Source organism: Pyxicephalus adspersus, chromosome Z (assembly GCF_032062135.1).
Source record: "Pyxicephalus adspersus chromosome Z, UCB_Pads_2.0, whole genome shotgun sequence".
In the NCBI taxonomy this organism is placed as follows: domain Eukaryota; kingdom Metazoa; phylum Chordata; class Amphibia; order Anura; family Pyxicephalidae; genus Pyxicephalus; species Pyxicephalus adspersus.
The window spans coordinates 82988083-83014348 of record NC_092871.1 but is presented as its reverse complement, the minus strand read 5'-3'; the positions used below and the strand labels follow the sequence as shown (position 1 = coordinate 83014348).

Here is a 26266-nt window from a genome sequence, read left to right as displayed (position 1 = left end):
CAAGTCCCAACTAATGCTGCGGGTTGAGGTGGAGACCAAACACTGCACCCAAATCAAAAAGAATTATCAGCAGGAAAAAGGATGAAGAATTTTGGAGAAGATGGTATGGTCTTCGTCAAGCTCTGATCTCCATATCAGTCAATTACTTGTAGAGGTAAGAAAGCAAATGTCCTCACTGGACCTCCGTCAATTGTTTCTGGATGCTAAGTACAACCTTCTACTACTAGAAATTGTCTGCAAGCGTACCTCAGAGAATTGCTAGAAACAGGATGGGCTCGTCAAATATTGATTTCACCGATATCCTTTTCTTTCTAGGAAGTTTCTTCAGCGAATGCAAAATAAGCCAGCTTTTTGAAGAATTCCAGAAGATCAGACAGGTAATTATTGCAGGATGGCACAGGTGATGTCCCTTCTGTAATATTTCCTCTAACAAAAGTCGAGCTGTGCATGTACACAGTAACAGCTTTGGCTGCCAAAATACCCAGCAATCTCAGCTTTCTTTGTGTTCGCCAAGAATGAAAAAACTTGGGAATGAATGAAAGTCTTACTAGCTCGACTAATCAGGATGGCTGAAGATCATCAGCAGAAAGAGAAGAAAAAAAAAAAAAGATGCCGGTAATCCTGATGGAAATGAGGACAGGTGAATGTTGCATGGTTTAGTCTGCTTTAATATAAAAAATTTTCTAGGTGCAAAAATCAAAAAAAAAAAACTTGCAAAGTCAGATATACATACAAATATTAAAATATACATCAAAACTGTTTACTTACAACTTAAATTAATGTTCTCAGATGGACACTACTTTGTGCAGACTTTGCATAATGATTATTCTAGATTACACATTACCAGGGGAGTTTGAAGCAAGTGACATGGCATTGTGTAAGGTTGATTACACTGAAAATAAAAAAGGGCGATGAGTGACTATGCAAGAAGGAAATGTTAAACTGCACTAAAGAAGTGCTATTATTTGGTCTGGTGTTTTATTTCTCATCATCAAACAAGAAAAAAAAAAGGCAGAAAACAGTAAAAAAGCATTTTGGGCAAATTGTCATATGGAAAGTATTTGGTGGCACTGTGACTTCATTTCCTTGAAAAACAACATACAAAGGACAAAACAGCAAATTTATTTTTTCTTTTTGGTCATTAACAATCTTAACTGCATTACTAAAAATGCCAGCTTGCAAAGCTCAGCAGCTCTATCCTGAATAACACACAAATTACTCAACACCCCCCATGCCCCTGTTCTGTAGTATAGCTCCCATTAGACTTTTAGTCGTTTGCTGATGTTGTACACACTCTCTAGAAATCATGCTCTATGGCATTAGTGCTATGGTGCACCTTATCTTGCTTTGTTAGTTAAAAAATACATTAGTTATTAGTGAAAAATACAAAAGACCCAAAGCCATTTGTTTCCCGTTAAGGAAACTTAAGGAACATAAATACTCTTTCTGTCGCTACTGGTCACTACATGATGCTCTAAATAGGAGTAGGAGTAGCAACCCTTCCTGATGTGTCTTGGTTTTTGCTACCCCAAATATGTAACATGTAGTCATAAAGAAGATATAGATATCCATTTTCTTTATGAATAAATACTATGTGATGCACACCAGAAACAGACAAAAGAAGGTGCAATGTGTGCTTCTGCAAGAAGGCCCTGAACCCTTCTCAGCCAACAGGGGCCCTACATCAGTCTTGTTGAGGGACCACTGTTAATCACATTTTGCAACTAAGTCCCTAGCTGTACCCAATGCAAGATTTGAATCTGCCAGTGAATGGATGCATAAACCTAGCTTTAAGAAAAGGTTTACTTCTAAAAAGACTTCACAGGTCTACACTGCATTAAAAACAGGGATCACATGGATACAGGTGCATCTGTTCTAATCAAAGTACAAAATAGGATAGAAAAAAAATTACTCACCAGAAAAACTGCTGTCATTTATTTGTAGCTCTTCCATGAAATTATTGCTTGTCGGCCATATCAAATTTCACTATAAAAACAGAAAATGATAACCAGTGTGAATAGAGAGAAATATTTGCAATGACACAGGTCAATATTTTAGTTTTCAGCATGTACACCATGGTCCTGTGTGAATGATATCCAAGCATACAAATCCAATGCATATATGCACAATATTCATGCATATGAGCATTTCAATGAATTTCCATTTGTAAATACCCAAAGTATTTATTCTCTACCATATTTTGTCTATAATAGGTTTCTGCCTTTGGAATACCTTGCAATTCACAGGTCTGGAAAGGACCCTCTCTACCGGTCACTGAAAAATTCACATTTCATTTGGGATGCGGAGTGAACGTGCCAAAACTTGGAGCTCAATTTCGGGTACTTCTTTATGCACTCGTGGGTTCAGTGTTGCCCCTTGTGCCCTTCTCGGATTCTGGTTTACAGATAAAAGGCATAATTTTGCACCATTGATCCTTAATACCCCCAAATTCCCAACTGTAATATGGCTACAGGAATTATCCAGTCCCCAATCTACACTGTGCTTCCCCCACCAGCAGCCTAAGCCTGTGTACACACGTTCAATTATTGTTGCTGAAAACAATCTTTTCTGATCATTTCCAGTGACAAATGAAAGAAAGAGTGCTGTATACACAGCAGCATTTTATAGAGGGGGGGAGAGTGAACAAGTGGAATCCTACTGTGCTCTTATCCCTCCACTTGTATTGCAGTCGTCCACCGTCGGCTGCTCATGGATCCGTCAGGACAGATTCCATAAACGATGTCAGGCGACCTTTGTATTTTTTGTAACGGCAAGAATCATCCGACTTGTGTATATAGCCATTCCGGTGTGTATATTCGATTCCGATCCCAAATCATTGTACTACTCACACCATGGTGCAGAAAGAAGTGTAGACCAGTAGTTTGAGCAAACTGATTGGATACGAAGACTACGTACACACATCAGATGATTCTCAGCCGAAACAAGCCGATGGTCTTGTCTCAGATGAGAATCTGATATGTGTGCAGAAGTTGTCCAACAACTTTCATGGATCCATTCTGGCGGATTCCATGAATGACCGAAGATGAATGACCCCAATGGATAGAACAGAACAATGCTGTATGTGCATCGCTTTTTCATTCATCTTTCAGTCGTTTCTTGCTGAAAATGATTGTGAAAGATTGTTTCCATCGACAATAATGTAACGTATGTATGCAGTCGAATAAGCTGGCTTCTCCTGCTGAAAAGGAGCTGGAGATTGCAGGCTCAGGAGGGTTCTTGTGTGGGGTAGTGGAAGGTCACTGTGAACATTAAACCATTACCATTATCATTTCTGCCATCTATGCCCTCTTACAAGCCCTTTGATCTGGAGCGCACAAATGCATATTTTGAACACTGTGCAAATGGAATGAAGTAGCTTAAATGACACAAATGTGCAGAAAACAAACCCCCTACATAGAAAATAAAAAAAGCTTCATATAACTTGCCATTGACCCCCACTGTTTTAAGGATAACAGACACAATAGGTATATTCAAAAACTAGCACTGCCATGAGTGTTGGATCCTTTTCCCCCAGCTGCGCTCTTTGGTTCTACCTGCCAGTCTTCAAGTCACTATTTCTACGTCCCCAATCCCTCCAGTTCTCACACCTATGGACCAGAACGATTTTTCATTTTTGCTATAGACTTGTTTATTCAGTGATAACTTTTTCATTACTGAAAGTTAAAAAAAATGCAAGATGTATATTTTTTAAAGCTTTCTTTGGTCAATGTATTTTTGCAAGGAATAACCAAAGTATAACAAACAAAAAATACTTTTCTCCAGTTTGGTTGTTACTGTAGATAAAACCACAATTTTTAGGTTATAATTTTTGCTCTGTCTAAACTAAACTTGGCTCTAGTGCAAAGCACTTTTAAGGTTTTTACAAATATAGTAATTGCAACGCTAAAAAATAAAATCAATATATAATAAATATATATAATGACAAATTATTAGGAAAAATGTCAGACAAAAAAAATAGGAAATAAAAAGGTTTATTGGGGGTAAACTAAGGGTTAAATAAGGAAAATTGTTTATTTATGTTCTTTTCAGGTTATTCCCCTGACATTGGAAGATAGAATCCCTTTGATCTGCAAAGGAATAAAAAAAAGAGCAGATACAATAGAAACAATATTGTTACTAGGGGCAAGAAAAACAGGAAAAAAACTGTTGGTTCAGTTTAGAAACCTAACCAAAATTACAACTAGTTTAAAATTCAGATATTTTTCAAAAAGGATTTGGGAAGGGAAACCCTATATGCTTTCTCAGTATTTTTGAAAAATATCACTTGAAATGATTTTCTTAGTTAATTCTTAGACAATTTTAGGAACCTTGTGCTGTTAAATGGTTGTGCAGCGTTTACTCCTTGGCACCAAGAAAGGGTTACCAATCTATGGTTTATTTACTGGGTTAACAGTCACAATATGATGTCACAACTTGGTAACGGTCACAATTGCTTGTGTATACCTGGAAATAATAATAGCGGTGATTTCACTTGGTTAAGAGTCACACTTTCCCCAAAAGTACTTTTCAGCAAGAACTGTACCCAGAAAAGCCTCTACTGCTAACTGCCTTTTTATTTTATGTCCCAATGGCCCCCAAGCTGTGTACAGTTTTCTAAAAGGTGGCTTCATGGACATCATTCCTGACATTGGCCACAGCTCTCTGTAAAAGATGGAGAAAGGTGTCCACGTATTTAGTATTCATAAACTAAATTCTGTCTAGTTTATAAAGTGTTTATAAACACTTGGCAAAAATAAATGAAATATTGGAGATGATAGAATATCATGGGAGAACCAGCAAAGCTATAATGGATTTCTGAAATGATTTGGTTTTTGTTGGCATATGTTTTCAAATATAGACCAGATCCATTCCAGGTGTATTGCATCACCTAAGTTCATCCATGATAACCCCCCAGTATTGGAGAACTTCAATAAATCAGGCCCAGATTCAAAATCATTTTAACAGATCAGATTTGCTGGCCAGTATGATCCAGGAGAGTGGAATAGAAAGACCGGGCGTACTACAAATGCCCTGTATGTTTGTATGATGTTGGATGTCTGCAGTACATCCAAGGTACACAACTGGTTAAATCTGGTAGAAAAAAAAAAGTATTTATTAATGGTTGACTTGTTTTCCCGATGTATTCCTAGGGGCAGCACTGTTTTGAAAATATGAAGAAAGGAATTTATTTTGCTTGTAGCAACCAGATATTTTTCTGCATTCAAAACACAACAGAAAAAGAATCATCGCTAAAGGCAAGGCAGAGACTTTTCTCCTTTTCCTTCATGTTTCAGAGAGGGGCGACAATATCTACGTAACATTACTATGAAGTATAACAAAACCACAACAGCTCAGCACAACCCAAAGTAATGCACGGAACATCAGAAGTAGGGCTGTATACCTTTGAAAGGCACAAAGAACATATAGATCCAATATTGATTCCAGTCATCTCTACACAGTACATCTTCACCAGTTTACCTAAACACCGCAAAGGGCTTGGTCAATGGGTTTATAAAACAAAAGTGGGACCCTGGAATATTTTGGGTGCAGGGAACAAATGATAAATGTAGAATTTGAGGCCAAAAGCTTTGGGGCAGGTTTGGATCTGCCTCTGAATTGAGCAATCTTGTGCGGCTCCCCATGGCTGGAACCTTGCCAGCCGTTCCTAAAGAACCAGCGTTGGCACTATTTGACAGCTGGTGGCGTGAAGCAGAACTGCCGCCCCTATTTATTCCCTATGGAGCTGCTGCAGGGAGACACTACCATGTAGGTATATTCAAATCAATGGAGGATTACCAATATAATCAATAACCGTGTTCTCCCCAGTCCCTTTTAGCTGGGCGTACCACCCAACATTTTTCAGACACCACCAGCATTTTTGGCTCAAAATCCAGATGCCACCACTCGCCCAAAGCCTCTTTCCAACCAGATTATAAAAAATTCTGGGGAGAATACTGGAGTCATTTGGAAATTATCAATGTTTAAAGTATGTGAAATAAATATAAAAATGCATTAATTATAAATCACCACAACAATGGTGATGGAGTACTACAGAATCTCTACTTTATAAAGATGAGGGTTGAGAAAGGTATTCTGTAAACCTAGAGCACTTTTTGTCTTAAACTGGCAATGCTTCCTCTGCTGAAGGGCCGAAGGGTCACCACATGTGCCAACCCTGAAAAATAAGCCAATTTATATATGTACCTTTTAAGTAGTGAGAGTCTTGAAATGCCTTTACTGATCCCTAGCCACTGCAGATATATGACCCTTCCAAGTGGGTAAAAAAGGCTTCCCCTTCGAACTATATGCAGCAATTTCTCTTGTAGATATGATTCACCTTGTATTCACCTTGGTATTGTTACGTGAAGGATTTCATTTTACTTCCTGTCTCAGCACGTAGAAAAAATCTCGAAAACAGTTGTCACTGGAAGAAAAGTGTCCCAATTAAATTATTTTGTTCCTACTCCTATTTTCGAAGCAAATGCCCCACAATGATGTAATACTCCAATCTACTTCCTGATGTGAAAAGTAGGTCTGTAAGGTAGAGAATGGCTGCATATGGAGGGCTATGACAATGCCGATTGGCCTAGGACTGTCACATATTAAGACAATTGCTCCTTCATACTCGAAAGTATTAAGTGTTTCCTTTGGTTTCACAGAGCACATGGGGAGGAAGTGATATACAGCTGAGGATTAAAGCAAGCCTCTCGCTTCGCCATGAATGGACAGAGCAAAGTTTAAAGCAGAACTGTAATACGTGTTTACATATTACAAGGAACATTGGCAAGAATTCAGCTAGTAATTGTGACTACATTTCCTCTTTAAAGAGAAATTTCGAAGAAAAAACAAACAAGCAATCAATGCAGCATCTCTGCAGCAGTACGGGTAAAATATGTCAGGGCAGCCACACACCTGCAGGGTTTAGATATTGGGCAATAGATACAGTAGCAATTAGTCTTTTATTACAGCAGAAAGACCTGTTTTGAAACCGTCGATCCTAACTGAAGCAGCTTTTCTGGTTGCACTTTTGAGGCATTGCCTCTTTTTTAGATTGCACATTACATTTTAATTGCTTACACAAGGACTGCAGTTTTTTTAAAAGTTAAAGCTGGGAATAGCTAAAGTTTTCTTGCAGTGGTGGGTACGTTTAGTCTGCAATGATTAATTTCTCATTTTTGTTTCTGTTCGTCCCTTAAGATCTATCTCTGTGTGCATGTGCAGCCTCTTCCTTAAGGCGCTCTGTGCAGCAGCCATTGGCCCTGAAGTAACCGCCTACAATGCGGGACCAATAGCTCAGTGTTGTCAGTAACACTGGAAGGGCCCACACATAACCAGAAGTGTCCGAGAAGAGATGTTCACAAACCAGAGTGTCGGTGGAGCAAGTGAAGGATAACATAATCAAAAGTCCTTTTTGCATCCCCCTAGATAAAAATGAGCATTTAACGTTTGCAATACATTGGGAGCCCCACTGATAAGATCAATTTTCCTGTATATCAAGAGGTCAAATTTATAAGGCAGTGTCTCTCAACCAGGGTTCCTAGGCAATCCTCGCGCAATGAGGAATATGAGTATAAGTTATTGCACGGGTTCCTCCAAGTTAAAAAGGTCAAGAAAGGCTGATATAAAGTGTACGTAAGCCAAAAATGTATCAGCTTTTGATAGATCGGAGAAGAGCAAGTAGCTTTAGGTTGTCAGGTTATCCTTTATAGGCATTGCTGATCATGGCTACAGAAAGTGAGGCAAAATCTAACAAATTCCCACTAGAACAAAACCTTCCAATAGGGACGCCCATTCCAAGGTCAGGTAAGAGGGGCATACTTCTTCCAAAATAATATATTTAATGGCCACCATTGCCAAAGAAAGTCAAGGAAAATCTAACATTTTAAAGTGGAACAGAACCCCACTATATTCACTTTTCCCAGTTTCATTGCAGGGTGTGGTCATGTTTTGTATTCTCTTCCCAGGTACGATCTTGGGCCATGTTGATGATGTGATCTACCAAACAGGCTGGCAGGAGTTAATTTAGTTCTGGCAAGTGCAGGGGAAGCCGAGATTGCTGGGTGCCCGGCGGTCACTTTTTGACAGTTCCCCTGGAGGAACCAGCCAGGTAAGAGCATTTTTTGCTGAAGAGTCACCAGTAAATGCTTACAGACATAGGGAAAATCCACTCATTTCAAAGACTTCCCCCTCGTAGAATGAAGTCCCTATTGGAAAGCTTTGTTTTTGGCGACAACATAAACATGTTCAATCACCTGTCACTTTTCACCTCTGCTTGATCAAAAAGTTTGAACCTTAGTTCTGCTTTAAAACGGTCAGCAGAAGAAAATCTTATGATAGGGACATCTAAGACAGGGACAGCAAAGATTGGGAAGTCTTACTAAATAAATGGACATTCTCTTGCTTCCTATTGCACCTATGGCACTGGAAAATTGAAGGAAATCTTTCCAATTGGTAAACAGACAGCAAAATGTAGGCTAGTCACAGTGACATACATGCACCTTCACAACAGGCATGGTTACGTGATATACAATACAGCTTCCTTTGTATTATTCCAGTATCATAAAGTAATATCGGGTTAGAAAAAGAAGGTCTGTATAGATTAGCATTAGAGATCAATAAGAAATGGCCTAAAGCCTTTGCTGTAATCAGGAGATAACATTCCACACAATACACACCCATCATTACAGCAAAATATATGTGTATCAGATGAGCATTGTGCAGGATATTTTCCTTTAACACACAGCCAGCCTATCAAAACAACGTCCAAAGTACGCTGGGAACAACCAGCAATAAAAACTACCAGTTCCCAGTTAAGATTAAGCTGCCTGACTTGCAGACATTAATAGCCGCGCATTAACAGATTGTGACAAACCCAAATTCCTTTAAATGCATTAAATCTATTTTTAGAGAGTATGCCCTTAACACTTGCTTTCAAAGCTTTTTACTTGTGTATTGCAAGTTCAAGATAAAGACAAACCACAAGGTAAGGAGGTCTCACAAATCAATCAGAATACACATGGCAGTTCTTTGGAAGTTTCCTCCTCCATAGCAAGAAGCTGGGATATTGTAGATCAATATTGACAACCTTGTATATTTGAGTCCCCCCAAATTTCTCTAAAGGAGCATCCGTGATACATATTTGTTTTAAATCAGAGTAAGAAATGTCACTATTGCCTTCGTTAGAATATTTAAAGTTGGAAAACCAACTTCTCACATCTGCCTTTTCATGCAGCAACCAGTAGGTTCAGCACTGCTTCAGAATTAAGCGATCGGTCGTCTTTCTTTGGAAGGCACCTTGCTAGCTGCTCGGTCAAACCTTTGTCCGAAGTGAGTGGTACAAGTACAGCTCAGTGCCACCCCCATTCATACTCTATGGAGTTGCTGTCGGGAGAAACTATGTGGGACTATCTCCCAAAAGGTCGTGGTTTCCTGGTATGAGGTAGTGGTCAATCACTGCAACCTCATGGTCAGTGTGAACATAGGTGTAGCTTCTCCTATAAAGATTGAATGGGGGTGGCAGTGAACGGTACTCAGTGCTGCAGTGCAGGTGATGGAGCGTCTGGCAAGGTGTGGGGAGCCAAATTTACCACCAAAGCACATTGCACAGCTTTGCAGATTCTTGTGGCCACTTCTAGAATGTGGAGTTCCACACTAGCTATGGCTTTATCTTGTCTAACAACATTACCAATAGCAAACAATGCCTTGCATTGTTGAGTACAAGCATGCACTTGCATTAACAGAAGGCTAAAAATATCCAGGCTGAAAGTTCCATGGAGAATGAAAGGGGATGGCAGTGAGCAGTACTCATCGTTGACGTGCGAATGACCAATCGACTAGAAAGGTGCGGTGAGCCGCGCAGGATCACTCAATCTCAAAACATTACCAAAAACAAAGTCTAACTGGCTGCAGATAATAGCAGGATAAATAAATATATGAATCCAACCCGAGGCCCAACAAACACACACATGTGTAAGCAAGCAGAATTTTCAAGTATCAAATCAATGAATATGTGTCTATTGTGCCAATTGCAGCCACACAAACTGCATTTGATCTTAAAAGTATAAATAAACCTTCAAAAAAATATGTTTAGCATACTTAATAGTCCATTTACACATGTTGAAATCATGTGTGAAAAACTGTTTAAATTGACCCATAGATGTGAATCAGAAAAAAAATATAAACTTATTTTACACCAATGCAAATCACACAGCTCTGAAGGTCCCTGGGGGCACTTCTAGAAGGTGCAGTTGCATACTAGCTTTGGGTGTATGTTGTCCGACAGCATTGCCAATACCATACGCCCAACGATAGAATACAGGCATTTACTTGGATTTTATTAGACTTTTTTTTTTATACAAGTCCCTTACTGCATCTCACCTGATCTCGCACCTGTGCAAAGAACAAAGAGTAACCAACATGGCACTGATGGATTGAACAGCAAACTCCAGAAAGAGGAGGGAAAGCCGAAACAGTGCAGGATTTGGTGGCCAGAGTGTACATGGATCGAGGAGTTTTAATTAAATATTTTTTTTTTTAATGAAAGTTCTGCTTTAATATATCCTAGATTGTAAGCTCTTTGGGGGGTCCTCTACTTACCCTCAATTTAATGTACAGAGCTGCATAATATGTAGGCGCTTTATAAATCCTGGTAAATATTAATAATAATCCTTACATCCCCAATGCCTTCTCCAGTTATAGAAAGTCTATGAAACCCAAGCGCTTCTACAGTTCTGAAGGAATAGCAGAGGCCACACTTGAACTACTCCTATTACGTTGACAAAGGGAAATCCAAACAGTACAAAACAGTGAAGAAAACAGGAGATACTTTCATATGAAAAAAACCAAAGTGACCAGACTGGATATACAACTAGCACCAAAAGTATTTTGCTATTCTTGCTTGGAATGAGGAATGTGCAACTTAGCTGGCTTGCTTTGTTGCAAAAATATATAAATAAATATAAATACATATATATATATATATATATATATATATATACACATACACACACATATATATATATATATATATATATATATATATAAAAACAGATACAAACAGTATCATAATAACACTGATGTGATACTGTTATATGTAATATAATAATGCTGTACGTAAGGTTTTTTTACTAAAATATTCAGGATACCAAGGGACCTCGCAGGCCATGTATGGAGTCCTGTATCTACTAAAAATCTGAAACCAAGAAGTTAATATTGCTGACCCGGCCTTTCTACTCCAAAGACAGCTGACTGCTCCATCCTTCTTTCTTATGGAAGTGTATTAGGGATGGAAAGAGAGGGAACATCTCTTGGAGGTGAAGCAAAACAAATGAATTTTTATTTACTATTAGAAGTTTTTAATTTTTTTTTTTAGTTGTTAGGGTATTGACCATCATCATCTGCCATCATGGGATCACTACATATAATGAAAAAATGTTTTTTTTATTGTGGACAGGTAATGATATAAATTACATAATATCCCTGTGTTTAACTTTAAACCCTCCTAGGCCTGCAACAATAAAAAAAACTCAGTTTCAGCACTATGGAGAGCTCTAGAGTTTGACAATTTGCTGGATAAAAGTTTTTTTTTTTTTTACATCCTAATGTAAAATGATACATTATAAACTCTGAATGTAGCCAGGGAACATTTAGCACATACAAATCCAACGGATTTGCTATGAACATTTTTATTGCAATTGTGCTGATGAATATAAATATGTCCCACAAACAGCAAAATAAAAATTACAATGGAGAACGATCCATTAGGGAAGTTTATCTTTTACTATCTGTCTTTGCATATAGGCTCAATTTTTAGATTGTGAGCTCTTCTGGACAGGGTCATCCCCTCATCTTGTGGTCATTATTTGTATTTTATCTGTAATTTGCAACCTATATTTAATGTACTGCGCTGCATAATATGTTGGTGCTATATAAATACTGTGTCGTTCACTTGGAAGGATCAAAAAAGCCCCCTTGCACCGCAGGTATCTTCACAATCTTCAGTGTTCAAATCCCTGTATAGAGAACAGATAATAATAAAAAAAACTAATTGACAACCTCTAATCTCCTGTAAAATTGCAGCGCAGTAGCAAACGGCACCAAGAGGTTTTCGACTGCTCAATAACCACATTACTAAGCAAACGCATTACAATGGCCATTGTTTCTAGAGTTCCCTTTGACTACTATAAATGGACTGGGACCTGGCGGCCAGCAATCTATTCACTAACGGGTAAATCAGTACAAAAATGTGCATTCATGTGAATGAAGCCAAGTTTATAATGCACGTGTCATATTCCCTCGTGACATCCAGTGAAAGCAAATAGAATAACCAATAAGGCAAATAACAGTTGCCATAGCAAAAGTTGTCATAATAACAATTGTCATAGCGAACCGTCATAAGAACAGTTGTCATAGCAAATGACATTTGATAATTGTTATAGTTTATTTCATTGATTCTCTTGTTTTGTCAGAGTTTGACAAGGGGTGTCAAGGGAGTAGGTAATCGAGGTGAAAGTAGGTGATGCAGGATGCAATTTATTCTTAATTATAATATTTCCATACAACTGTGCGAGTGTCAGAAATGTAGAGGAACTCCTATGAGGCTTGCAACAATATGGTCTTCCTTTTATCAGGAGACCCAAACTGTGCAAGCCATGAAGAAAAAGAGACCAAACCTTAAAAGTCCAGCATAACGCTTGAATTGCATTTTACTGTCAAAGAGGGTTAAAGTAAATTTACATCTAATAAAAGAGACAACAGGCATGGTGCCTCAATGAGAGACCATGGAGGGCTTAATCAGGCAACCACTGACCAGTTCCAGACATCCATAATTAGTCTAAAAAAGCCCTGTTTTCTGCAAAATATCACTGTTGTGCTAATTCTTGCAAACTAAACTTGATCTTAACATTCCATTACCAATTTATATACTCGAATATAAACCAAGCCCGTCTCAAAATTTCTTGGCTTATTTACATGTCACACCAGTAGATGGTGATCTGTTCTGCTGTAGCAGACATAGGTTTGTTACAAACTTTACATATAGGTACAGTGCCATCTACTGGTGACCAACAATTAAGTGGAAAAGATCATTTATGAGCAAGTGAGCCATCACAACAACTCAAAAAATAAAAAAATACTATTACCTAAGATAAACAGACAAGCCAATGCATTTTTTTTTTTGTTTCCCCCTTTCAAATAAATGTTTTACAAATAACACACTATAGAAGGTACTTATTCCCGTAAACTTTATTACAATTTTGAATGTTACAAAGGACATTCACCTCTTGTGCCCTGTCAAAGCAAGTTACCTGTATTCTCTGATAAAAAAAAAAGTAATTTGGTTTCTATTCGAGTACATGTGGTAAACTAATTCCAATAATTTATCAGTGTGTATGGGCCCTAGATACTGTGGGGAACTGGAGACTTGTAGGAGCTACATACTTGCTACATTGCCCTCTAAATCTCTAAACATGTATTTCTTATCCCTTACGCACAATATAAAAAGGATAAAATATTACTTTTAATGTACCTTTAGGTCAGTTCAAATGAAAACTGTGAATTTTTTCCCCTCCTTTCTACGAAGCAAGCATATTCATCTCATGTGAATGACTAATAAAAATTCATCGTCAGCAATGCTTCTTACAAGAACACCTACATGAACAATGAGGTCTCAGTTGGCTTAGTCTAGAAGTGTTGTAACACTGTCCTAGGGATGAAAAGCACTTCTGTTACTGCTATAAGTTCCTCTGCCGACGTATTTACGAACGTGGCTCAAATTACACAGGCAAAAGAAAATAATCACCTATACGCAAAGCCACGAGAGACCACAGCGTTCAACAAAAACGTCTACATCGGCTACCTAAGCCAATAATAAAACATTGGCCCCAGACACTCCGCAAATATGAAGGGTTTTGGAGCAGGAATGCCAATCTGTTGCTGTCATCTGAAGGACAACATAACTGAAGACTTTATTGCATTCTTTTTTATCTTTTTATGCAAAGGGAATATGAAAAGTGCACAGCCTAGAATGCTGATAAATAGAAACAAACACTTCTGAATCGGCTTTTGTTTGTCGTACAAGAACGTGGAATCCCATCTATCTGCACCCAAGGATAAGCGAGGTGTTAAAGAAAACCTGTCATTGGTGCAATAGGTGACCTTTTCCTAGAAATACTTGGTGCCTGGCCATCCCTAGTCCATCCATCCCACACTCCAAAACAAACCACTTTAAACTTAGTGAGAGCTTTATGGCATTCATTTTTTTTTAGCACAGATTCACGTTAAAGCTAAACTTCAAGAGCAGTGTTCTCCCCAGCCCCATTTACCTGGGCGCTCCACCCGGCACTTTTCAGTAACCACCCAGCTGTTTTTGGGTCGTTACTGAATAGCTGGGTCACAATACAGGAGCTGCCACCCAACTACAATTTCTTACCACCCGGCTTAAAGACAGTTCTGGGTTGAACAATGAAGAGTATGTAAAATGCAGAAATAGTTAAAGTAATGTTGAATTTGGAATCAGACAATTGCACCCCCTTTACAGCAAAGTTTAGACTGGGAAGGGGAACAGAATAAATAGAGCTGTGTCAATGAGAGAGCGGGACTTCCTGATAGGAAGAGAGCAGTGACAAATGAATGACCTTGCCAACTTGTAGGTTAGTATAGAGACATGCAAGTCTTGCTGCAAAAAAAAAAAAAAAAAAGCAAGTATTCGGCTCTGCCATACAGGGTGTGCAGAAAAAGAAGTGAATCTTATAAGTGGAAAACAGAAATTAAAATAGTTCTAGGAAGTATACCAGGTTTCCTTTTATTAATTGTTTACATGCATTCAACTTTGAACTGGTTGGGTAAAAATTCAGAAGCTGCCATTTCTAACTTCTAAAAATGACAGCTACCTTGCTATCAAGCTAATTTAGTGTATGTTTTGTTTGTTTTTTTAAGTAACATGATAATATATAGTGCAGTATATACATAAAAAGTATGATAAAGGATTCCCAAAGCACCATGAGATACAAAACCACACTGTACAGTACTAGAGAAGATGTCTTGAAGTTTTTCCCTGCAAAATAAACAGTTATATGAATCATTTTACTAACACATCACAATGCCTTCCACAATTCTGATGCTAAGCTTTTGTAATTAAGGGAAGCAGTAGAAGTCTGACAGATTATTAGCTGCGTAATATGTTGGCGCTTTATAAATCCTGTTTATTATTATTAATAATAATAATAATAATAATAATAATAGGGGTTTTTGGGTAGAAGGGTCAGTTTCTGTGTACAATTTTTAATGTTTCTCTTTGAGAAAATGACTGTATATATGGTAAAACCTGGACTCCATGAGACCCTTGAGGACTAGAGTTGGACAGTTTTTTACAGCGATCAAAGGAACGCTGAAAGCACCAAGCATTAGAGCATGATTAAAAATTGGTGCAGGATTATGGAGGAAGCTGGATCAGGTCCCTCATCACCTTACAAAGCCACCCCATTATTATTAAACTATATTTATACAATAACAACATATTACAAAGCTCTATATATCAAATAGGGATTGCAAGTGACAGGCAGATACAAACAAAACAATGACATCGGAGGAGGGCTCAAAGCTTACACATAAAAAAAAAAATAGATTTAATAAAGAATAACCAACACACTTTACACTGGAGGTGACATTTGCACCTATTATGAAAGCATCAAATATTCAAGAACCACAAACAAGTACACTGTCACTTAGAATCCTTGCCATCACAAATGCGATCCTTCTACCTTCCCATATTAATGCTACATTAACGATCTGCACAAACCGTTTCCTTTGTTCTGCATGTATTATGCTGTAATGTCAAAAAGGGAAAAAAGCTCTCCAAAGATGAAAGTTTGACAATGAGCTTTTCCACTCCAATGCATTAAGTAAAAATCACACTCATGTGGCATCCTTGTAATTAAAAGATTAAATAAAAATAAATGCACCCAAGTGTTTCATTAAAATGAAAAACTACAGGACCCATTTAAAAAAGGGTTTCACAAGATTTGCGTCTTATTGGATAATTGGAGAAACCTGTGAATCCTAAAAGTTGTGTGTATTCTTTACAAAAAACATTTATAGACAGTAGAAAATAAGTAAAGAGGAGACAGACAGACAGACAGAGAGAGAGAGACAGACAGACAGACAGACAGACAGAGAGAGAGACAGAGAGAGAGAAAGAGACAGAGAGAGAAAGAAAGAAAGATATAGAAAGAGATGTTGGCTCCCTTCGAGGGAATAGAGACACGCGAGTACGGCGCGTTTAGTTCAAACTGCCATTGGAGAAGTATATGGCCTAGCATTGTAACCTGCTCAGAAACCACCAGGTACCACCTTGTCACACTGATCTTCTGGCCTCAATGCAAACCCCAAAAGCTGGCCATATATGTGGCAACTTTCCAGTAATTGAAACCACTTATCAACATGAAAATCCTAAACAGCTGAATGCTGAAATGTGGTTCTAATCATTAACAAGAGTAAAGATTTGAAAAAAAAGTCTAATTAGCTCTCTTGGCTTTATTCTAGGATTACAGAACAATTATTATCCATGTTATGAAGATTAAAAGGGAAGGGGGTGGGGGTCAAGTCCTGAAAAAAAAAAAAAAAGACAACTGGATAGGGATGATTTCAAGTGGTCCAGTTACTTTTATCAGCCTAAAAACCTGGGACCCTAGAGCTACAAAAATGAGGACGTTAGCTACTACTATGTCACCATGCCCCCCCCCCCAACATACTGCAGTTGGCAAAAAAAGCCAGATTGCCTGCATTTTTGATTCTTCTTCATTGCCTAGTACTGAGAGGAAGAGAAAGTAATTTAAATAAGAAAGCCACAGAACTGCGATTCTCAGGAACTTAACTATAACCCATGCATTTCTCTCACCTTTGGTTTCTTTACCTGAGAAAAAAATCAAGATGGAATCATGCTAAAATTTAAATAAACACAATATCAAAAAACCATTTGTTAGTAGCCACATGCCTAGTTTGCAAATATGGAAAACACAGCTCAGCTTACCAGATGTGATTAACTGCCTGGCTTAGAAAAACTTGCAAAGAATGAAAATATACAATGCAAAATAGTTGCAGGTGGTGCTAGGACAACAGAAGAGAATTGTAGGAAAATATAAAGAACCTGGTGACTGGTGTGCAACAAAGCCAATACAGTTTGCTGCAGAATGAGTACGTGTCTTACTGAGCTGCCCAGCCTGAGACCTGCTGAAGCACAAAAAAAAAAAAAAAAAAAAGGACGCCGCAAAAGAAACAATCTGTATCTTCAAGCTGTTACTGAACGCTAAGTCCAACACACACAAATACTCTTTGGGACTTGGGTAATCATACAGAAAAGCAATGATCACATTTTGTGCCAAAGCAAAAAAAAATGACAACTATTTTTTTTTTTCAAAACTAGATAAAAGTTGGAGATTTAACTCTCCCTAAATTGAAAAAATATTCTCATATTGGTTGCAAAACATTGGTTTTCTTTACTCCACTTTAATCATCATCTTAGGAAAAATACAACTACTACAATATTGTAGTTTTGGTAAAAATTTAAAAAATGTAAGATCAAAGAAATCACAAGCGTGACATATTTCAGACACTGCTTTTCAAAACAATCAAAAGAAAATCTCTTTCTAAAACCCTTCCAATATATGACGGGTCAAAGGTTAATGAAGATGACCTCATTCCCATAATAAACTCTCGCAACCTGCAAATAATCTGTTGTGTGTCTTCCTGACCGCACTGGGAAATGATTGCTCAGAAGGCATGCTGTAGCTTAAAGACCTGATTCTTGCATTGGAACAACGCAAGTTAAATGCATTGGTGCACTGAGGAGTCACTATTATGGATGTCACCCCAAGGTGTTTGTGTTGCAGCTCACCATAAAGAATGGTAAAGTGCTATTTTCGGTGCCATTTGGTGCATTAGAAAGTCCAAATGAATGAGCGGCTCCAAGGCATTGCACCTTAAAGTGGTAAGATGTAAATAGATTGAAAGTTTGAATCCAAATTCCTTATTAGCAAATTATAAAAACTTCTGTTATGGTAGAATCAGAATGGAGCTGGCCTTGGCAATGCAGCATCAATGCTCACCTAGCTAAACATTTAATTATAAGCCTTCAAACCATTGAGGCAAGGGTGATCAGCAAAGGACAGCTTGTATATCCATTAAATAACCTAAAGCTTTGGAAGCTACTTCCAGTAAATTAAAACACTGACATGCAGAACAATATATAACACAGCAATCAAAAGTCAGTACAGGATTTGGAATATTCAAACTATGCGTTAGGAAGGTTTAGGATGCAAGGTGTTCATTGTTGGCACTGATTTCCATGCTGCCACATTTATCACCCAGGCTGCTCACTACACAGTCACAGCATCTTGAAGTGAATAATAAGGAGAATGCTGACATATTCAATACACTAGTGTAAGAACATGATCTAAAAAGACTGGTGTATAATATATATTTTGTTTAAAGCATGGAAACAATTGGAAAAAATTGACAAAGCTAGTCAGTACATTGGTGCATTTTAAAATAGGGTCCCATTGTATATTTGGGACCAAATGTTTTGTTACAGATCAGGAAGAGGTTTGACAATTTTTTCACTGGTATTTGGTATTTAAAAACTTGAATTACTAGGACAAGGTTCCAGGTGCTGCCAACCAACACCGACCATTTCCTGCAAAACATATTCTATGGAAAAGATAATTCTATAGAGAATAGATTTTTGTTTTGGTTATTGTCCATTTTTTTACGTACAAGCAAAAAAAAAAAAAAAAATCAACTTCTTCAGTCTTTCTTTATTTTCTTGAAATGTGAAAGAAAATTCAATCTACCTCATAGTAGATAGAACTAGTCACATGCTGTTACAAACAGAATTTTCTTTACTCAAAAATTGAAGTTGTATTAGTTTTTTTCCCCCCAAATCCTTCAAATCACAAGCAGGTCAGAACAGGACAGAGAAGTGGATCTCTTATTGTTAATGTTCACGGTCAGGATTCAGAGAAACTAGTAAATTAAAACAGCACCCAGGAGACCTGCTTTTAGAATGGCTGCTCCATTTTGTGCCCTCAGCTAATGGCTTGTTATACCGACATGCAAACTGAAAAGATTAAAAAAAAAAAGCAAAGCTACTAACTTTACAAAACAACCAATGCATTGGCCAAGATATAGAAACATTCAATGAAAATAATATTAATATAATACTGCATGCTAAAAATGTGTGAACATATTCCATATATCTAAAGCCCACCGGATATATATTTGTATTCTATTACATTGAGCACAACTTTACCCCTTTCTATTAGCTTTTAATATCTTGCATTTGTTTGAATTTGATAGTTATGCATTCAGTTAATAATAATAAAATATATAATATTAATAAACAGGATACATACTCCTAATGCCTAAAAAAAAGTGATGAATAGGAATGATAGATTACTGTTTTTTCTATAGATTTATTAACAAATGTTCCTCTTCTTTTTAATGTTTTCTAGCCCTGATGAAGGGTTAGTGTAGCTCCTGTAATGTGTTGTCTTTTTTTTAAGACTGTGATAGGAGTGATTATGTTCAATAGGTTCTTGTTGAATCTTGCTCTGGCTCACTAGGAGACTGTTATGTGGATTTTACTCTTTAGTTCACCCCCAAAAAAGTCCCACAGAAGAGTTACTAAACATTCCCGACATGTGGACAATATGTAAACGATAAAATTTTGAACTACACTGTTCAACTCAGAATTTTTTTCTTTTTAAACTAGGTGGCAGCCTGTTTTGTGACCCAACTCTTCAGTATCCCCTCAAAAACAGCTTGGCAGTTCGTAAAAAGTGCTGGGTGGTGCGCCTAACTAAAAGAGGCTTGGGAGAACACTAAACTGACTGAATCTAGAACTTTTAATTCTCTATTTTGTCCAATGTTGAACTGGAGACCCAAAGTCCACCAGAGTGAGGATGGCCCACCATAACCAACAGGGTTACCTGGCACAGTGGCATCTTTTTGAGGCAACAAGGGCCCAGCAGAGGGCCAAGTGGCAATGTTGTGACCCCTATCTAGCAGAAGAAAACTAAATTTGGGGGGCAGATCACTGGGGCATGTCAGTGTTTTTTTTACCAGGATTCCCCCAGAGGTTGCTTGGGGTTTTAGAGCAATTTGTGACGCACAGATTAGTTTATTGGACACCAATGGTCACCAGCTGGCGACTGAGATTAACAGACTCAATTTGTAACTAAATTATCATTCGGTGGACCAAACATTAAAAAGAATTCTGCTATGTTGACATAAAAACACAATTTCTAGACCTTGGTGTCAGCATGCCATTGCTGCCAACGGTGAGGGTTACAAGCAAGTGTCACACTGAATAGCAATTAGATTAAATAACTGCAAGAAAACTCATTATTCTATGTGTCTGACTTGGAACATTAGTTCTTCTCCACATTAACAGCTCTTACTGAGCTGAAACTACAACAAAATGCTTATAATAAACTTACAAATTTATACAGCTTTGAGATAGGAGACCACAGAAACATTGTCGCTTAGGTTGGAATTTTTATTAAGGTCCCTCTCGGACTTGCTATCAAAAACCATGCAGTTGGTCGGTCTAAAAAGTCCCTGTTCAACAATGTGGTTTTGTTAGCCACAGCGTTTGACAACTGCTTTGTCATGCGGTTAAGTGAGGTTGAAGTGCAGTTCTTCCTCTAGAGAAGGAGAAGCAATTTTCAGCAGCAGCACCGCATTCCAGCACAACCACATGCACAAAATGGTGTAAGGGGAACCGCTCAGCCTGCAGTAGAATACCAAAGACAGCCAAAAAACTGAAATAGCCCTTCGGCTTAGGTTTTGTCAACTACACGGTTAACCATTCCTAGGTGCTCGTTTTCAACCTCTAGGCATCCAGGATTCAACAGCAGGTGTTTACTGAAGTGGATGACAGCCTATGGCAAAAGTCTGAGTGGCAGCATTAAAGTGGAAATTCAGTTCCACTTTTTAAAAATAAAGGTTCAGGCAGGTGGCGATTGTAAAAAGTGACAGGCGATGTGCCTTCTGCAATAACCCCACTTACCTGCTTGATCGTTTTGGTAAAATGTGGAAAAGCTGAGCTGCACACCGTTTCATGTGGAGCTGCATCATCTTGCATTGCCATGGAACCCATCAATCCTGGTTTCCCTTGCATATGCTGGGGATGAATGAATTCCACACGCAGGGGTTATATCATCCCAGCACGGTTAACCAGGATAGTTACATAGTCAGGTCCACCAAGTTCAACCACTAGGGAAATAAACATATCCTATGGACATAGGTGATCGAGAGGAAGGCAAAAAAAAAAAAACCCTGGTTCAAGTTGAACCAACAGGGGCAAAAAAATTCCTTCCTGGTTCCATAGGGCAATCAGATGTTCCCTGGACCAACAGTCTCTGTTATCTTAACTTTAAATCCTTAATACACAGTTAATTCCTGTGCTTCTAGAAATCATCCAGCTTTTTCTTAAAGCAATTTTTAGAACTTGCCTAAACTGATGGGTGAATATCAGGTAGAAGAAGGGAAGGTGGCGGCACCCTGTGATGGGACACAGATAGGCATTGCAGGGTTTTAGTTCTGCTTTAAGTGACCAAACAGCACCTCAACTACAACACCCAAAAAAAGAAGTTTCAGTTGCTCCCATTGGTTTTAATGATCCTGGGTAGTGAACAGCATTGGAACCTCTCTCAAAAAATAGTGGTCTGAACTTGCTTTGGAAAGATTTTGGGTTTATATAGATCAGTGTCTTTATATAGGAATATACAGGTCAGTCTTTACCTGCAGAAAGCTTTCACACACAATTTAAAATAGATCTAGAACCTAAGTGGGTGAGCTTTGCTAAAGCAAAATACCCAAGTTTGAACCATTTGGCTTACATATCTCAGTTTGAGGATTTCCTGCAGTAGCACATCACTGCTCAGGACCAGATTCCAGATGGAACAAGTGCATTCAGATTTAGCTTGGTTGACTTCCATCGGAAATGCAAGTAACGCTTTAGAGAGCAATCGGGAGACAAGAGCAGATGGTTATCACTAAATAACAGGAAGTTGCTGAATAAGCACCTTCATGGCAGGATCCCCAGGCTACAGGTTTAATGAGATTGAAATGACTTTTGGAATTACATTGCTATGTAAAGGATTAAAGGTTATGTTATTGAGTTTAGATCTACTTTAATATTCTTACATTTCCTGGACTGCCATTTCTACAAATTAAAGTAGACCTGTGCAAACAATGGTCAGTCTGTGCAGCTTCTTAACAAGCAGTAATTAATTAATTGTTAAAACAATTCATCCTACCCTGAAGTAATTACCTGATTCACGCCAGGAGTGTTAAACACAACATGTTTGTTTGTGTTATACAATGAAGGTTTGCTAAAGCCCCTTCTACTATTAAAAGATTGGCTTCCCTGCCCGGATCCAACCTACCCTTCCCTAATTAGGATTGAGGTAAGCATCACTTTCCGGGGGAAAAAAAAAACTCCCCCGTGACATCCCTGCTGCAGGTTGGCAAGGTAAACATTGCGTTATTAAGGTGACGGAGGACCGCTTTCTAATTATCTGGTGGCTGTCAGGATTTTTTTAACTTTTTTGCCCAAGCAGATATTTAAAGTATTAATGATTACAGATTTCTGTTTCAAATTATACAATTTTTGCAATATGATCCAGTCAGTAGACCTCAAGCTAGAGGTAACATATTGTCCCAGAAGTGCACTGCAAACTCCCGATGATCTGAAGCACTATACAACACAGATTTATATACAAATCAGTACACAAATTCCTTATAGATACACAGCAGGATGACTTACTAAAGGAGTAGAGAATTTTTAGTTTTAGGTAAAGCTCAACAAAGAATATTCATCAAACTTGGAAGAAAAGGAAATATAAAAAAAATACACAGGGTCGCTTTACATTGACTGAATCAATAATATAGATTCAGCTTCTGCTTATTCACTGAGCATATACTATTGCATATGACTGGGTATCCCGCAGCATAAGACTGGGTACCCCCTTAGAAAAGACTGGGTACCTGCAACATATACCTACGTACCCACCGCATAAGACTGGGTACGGCAGAGTATTTAACTTGGTTGGCTTCATCACAAGACTCACTTTCCTTCCGCATAAAACTGGCTACCCCCAGCAAATAACTACAACTAAGCCAATTGATCATTCATTATGCAAAGTAAACATGTTACCTAGTTAAGTAAATTAACCAAAACTGCATAACCATATTCCAAAAATCTAAAGTGAATTTCATCCTTCCATGCATTATACTCGCAACAACTAGCCGAAACAACCGCTATATTGTGCAGCTGGTGTCAGCAGCAAAACAATAACCATGTGTAAACACAGATAAAACCTGGTTGGTTTCAATACCAGAGGATCTGATGTTCATCTTCCAAGAGCAGATAAAAGATAACATCTAGATGTCATCACAAGGTTTAGTCTGCAATAGACATACTTCCAAAGCACCAGATAAACCAGATGGAAAACTTTACACCATCACCAACCCATTGATTGACATCTATTTGGGGTTGGTATATCATGCAAGCGTTGCTACATTCATCCATTTGTATACCTATAGAGCCACATCACTCATCATAAGCTGTGCAAGTAAACAATCATTACCCATTTTATACACCGGTCTCAGCAGAAATTCATTAATTTACCAATTCACTATCCTAACAATTGAAACATTTATTGCCTTAACATAAACAGCAATTAAACATCTGAAAGGCAGGTTATTGCTCAGATGAATATATTAACGGATTCACCATGACTTGAGACATTTGTTGTCATAGAAAATTCAATGCTCCCGTTAAGGTGCAAACAGAACCTCAGGAGGCAAGAACTGCTCACCAGGGAGGGTTTCTCTCTAAAATCAGTAGTAACAGATAATGGATACCTCAACGTTTCCAAAGGTTTTGAAAATATTGTTCTCTATCCTGTCTACAATCTCATTTTATAGACCAGCCAATCTCATCCAGGGTTCTGTGGGAAACCCCAGGGTTTCTAGAACCATGGCTGATTGACCTTCTAATGGATGATACCTTCATAGTTCTGGGACTAACACTACTTGGTAGAACCAGCTGCATGGCTCTAGATTAGCCATTCTCAACCAGGCTTCTACGGAACACCATGGTTCCTCCAGAGGTTACTGGGAGCTTCTCAAATTGTGGTTGATAATATCCCATTTGATAATGCCTGCATAGTTCTGGGGTCAACACCACTTACTCAAGCCATCCGTATGACTCTGGATAAGACATTCTAAACCAGGTTTCCATCAGTAGTAATGGATGGTAGACACCTCAAAATTTCAAAAGATTTAAAAAAAATTAGTCTATGCTTTTTATCTCATTCTAAAGACCAGCCATTCTCAACCAGGGTTCTATGGAAGTCCATGGTTCCTCCAGAGATTGCTGGGGGTTCCACAAACTGTGGCTGATTGACCTCCCATGATGATGCCGGCATAGTTCTGGGGTCAACACCACTTGGTATAACCAGCTGAATGCCAATGTTTCCAATCGTCTATAAAGTTAATATTCTAGCCAACACTGTAACACAGAAAAGCTACCGCCTATATCATCCTTTCGCAATGCTCTTAACCATAAAGAACCCATTACTTAACTTTCAGATCTTGGTGAACCCCTACTACAAAAAAAAATTCTTCTAAATTGTAGCCCAGTGGAATGAATCCCTGACATGCTTTCCACTGGTCACCAATTCTGATGGCTTTTTCTCCACTGTCCACCCAAAAACTAGTTTTAGTAGGGTTTCTCCAAGACTTGAAATTTACACTACGGGTTCCTCAGGGGTAAGGAAGTCATGAAAGGCTTATATAGAGTATGTCAGTATTTCCCAACCAGACATTATTTAAGCAATGAGCAATGTGTTCCTCTCAGGTCAATGTAAGTGACTAGAGGTTCTGTTGACATCGGAGAACAAGTTAGAACTGACAGCAGTGCTTAGATTTCAGTACATTGAAGGATTTAAGGCTTTCTTTAAACAAGCATGTAGACAGGTTTTTCCTCAACCAGTTGCTAGGGGTTCCTTTACCAAATTGTTGCCTCACAGATTTAACTTATCTTTTGGCTATATGTAAAGGTGAAATTCTTCCCACTGGCCAACAATTTAGGAGGCATTATTATTACTGTCTACCACACTAATGTAGCTGTGGACATGGTAATTAAAAGTAGTTCTCTGCAAACCTGAATGTTATTTCAAGGGCTCCCCCATGTTAAAAATGATAAGAAAGACTGGACTATAGCTTTTCTGGGTTAACCATACCCTTAAAAACCCATATAACAATAATGAAAAAAGAAAAAAAAGCTCAGCAGTAGCATTTTTTACCATTTATATTCCAGCCATGACATATTACTGTGTATCTGATTAAACTTAGCTGTGCTACCTATGAGGCGGTAGTAATTATTCATCTCTAGAGGAAAGCAAGCCTTTTATAGAAAGCAATTTCCCTAAATGTTTCATAGAGTAAGTACATAACATTCATTCAAAAGAGAAAAAAAAGGGTGTTTAACATAAAAATCAATAAAGGTTCATTGGGCTAAAGCACACTGATATCATACGGACACAATCTAAACCTAAACACAACAAAGCCAAACAAGATATATAAACAACCTAAACCCCACAACAAAAACAAATGATATCTTGGAGCATTGCTAGATGGAGCGCGGCACATCACAAGGATCCACTAGATTGTAAGCTCTTCGGGGCAGGGTCCCCTCCTCCTCCCGTGTCACTGTCTGTATCTATCTGTCATTTGCAATCCCTATTTAACGTACAGCGCTGCGTAATATGTTGGTGCTATATAAATCCTGTTTAATAATAATAAGGAGCCAATACAACCAGGTCCACCATAAAGAAGGGGACACATAATGTCATCAGTTCTTCTCATGGAATGTCCATGAAAGCCAATGTTCAAGTTGAACAGATTCAACTAATGACCAGTTTTCAACATACACAAGGCAATCAGTTGAATCTTTTATTCTCATGGACGGCCCATGTCAGTGATGAAGAAGTGATCAGTTTTCAACATACACAACAAGGCATTGATGAGGCAAAACTTTCAGATGTATTCCTTATACAAAGCAAACAGATATTTTGTATTCTAGGCAGTGCAAAGGTTACAATGTTCAAAACAATGCGGGTCACAAGGAGCAGCAAATAAGAAAAATCAAAAATAAGAAAAGGTTTTTTTGAGATGTAAAAAAAATCCTGATAAATTGTCA

The 26266-nt window shown here is 38.1% G+C and overlaps 1 protein-coding gene across 4 annotated transcripts in view; it reads right to left on the bottom strand.

Annotated features, from left to right (window-relative positions):
- Positions 1-26266, bottom strand: part of STRBP (spermatid perinuclear RNA binding protein) — a 108882-nt gene that overhangs the window by 79980 nt on the left and 2636 nt on the right. For all 4 annotated transcript variants that reach the window (XM_072431253.1, XM_072431254.1, XM_072431250.1 and 1 more), the window contains exon 2: positions 1917-1986. The gene's annotated coding sequence lies outside the window, so the exon portion shown is untranslated. The remainder of the gene's footprint in view (positions 1-1916; positions 1987-26266) is intronic.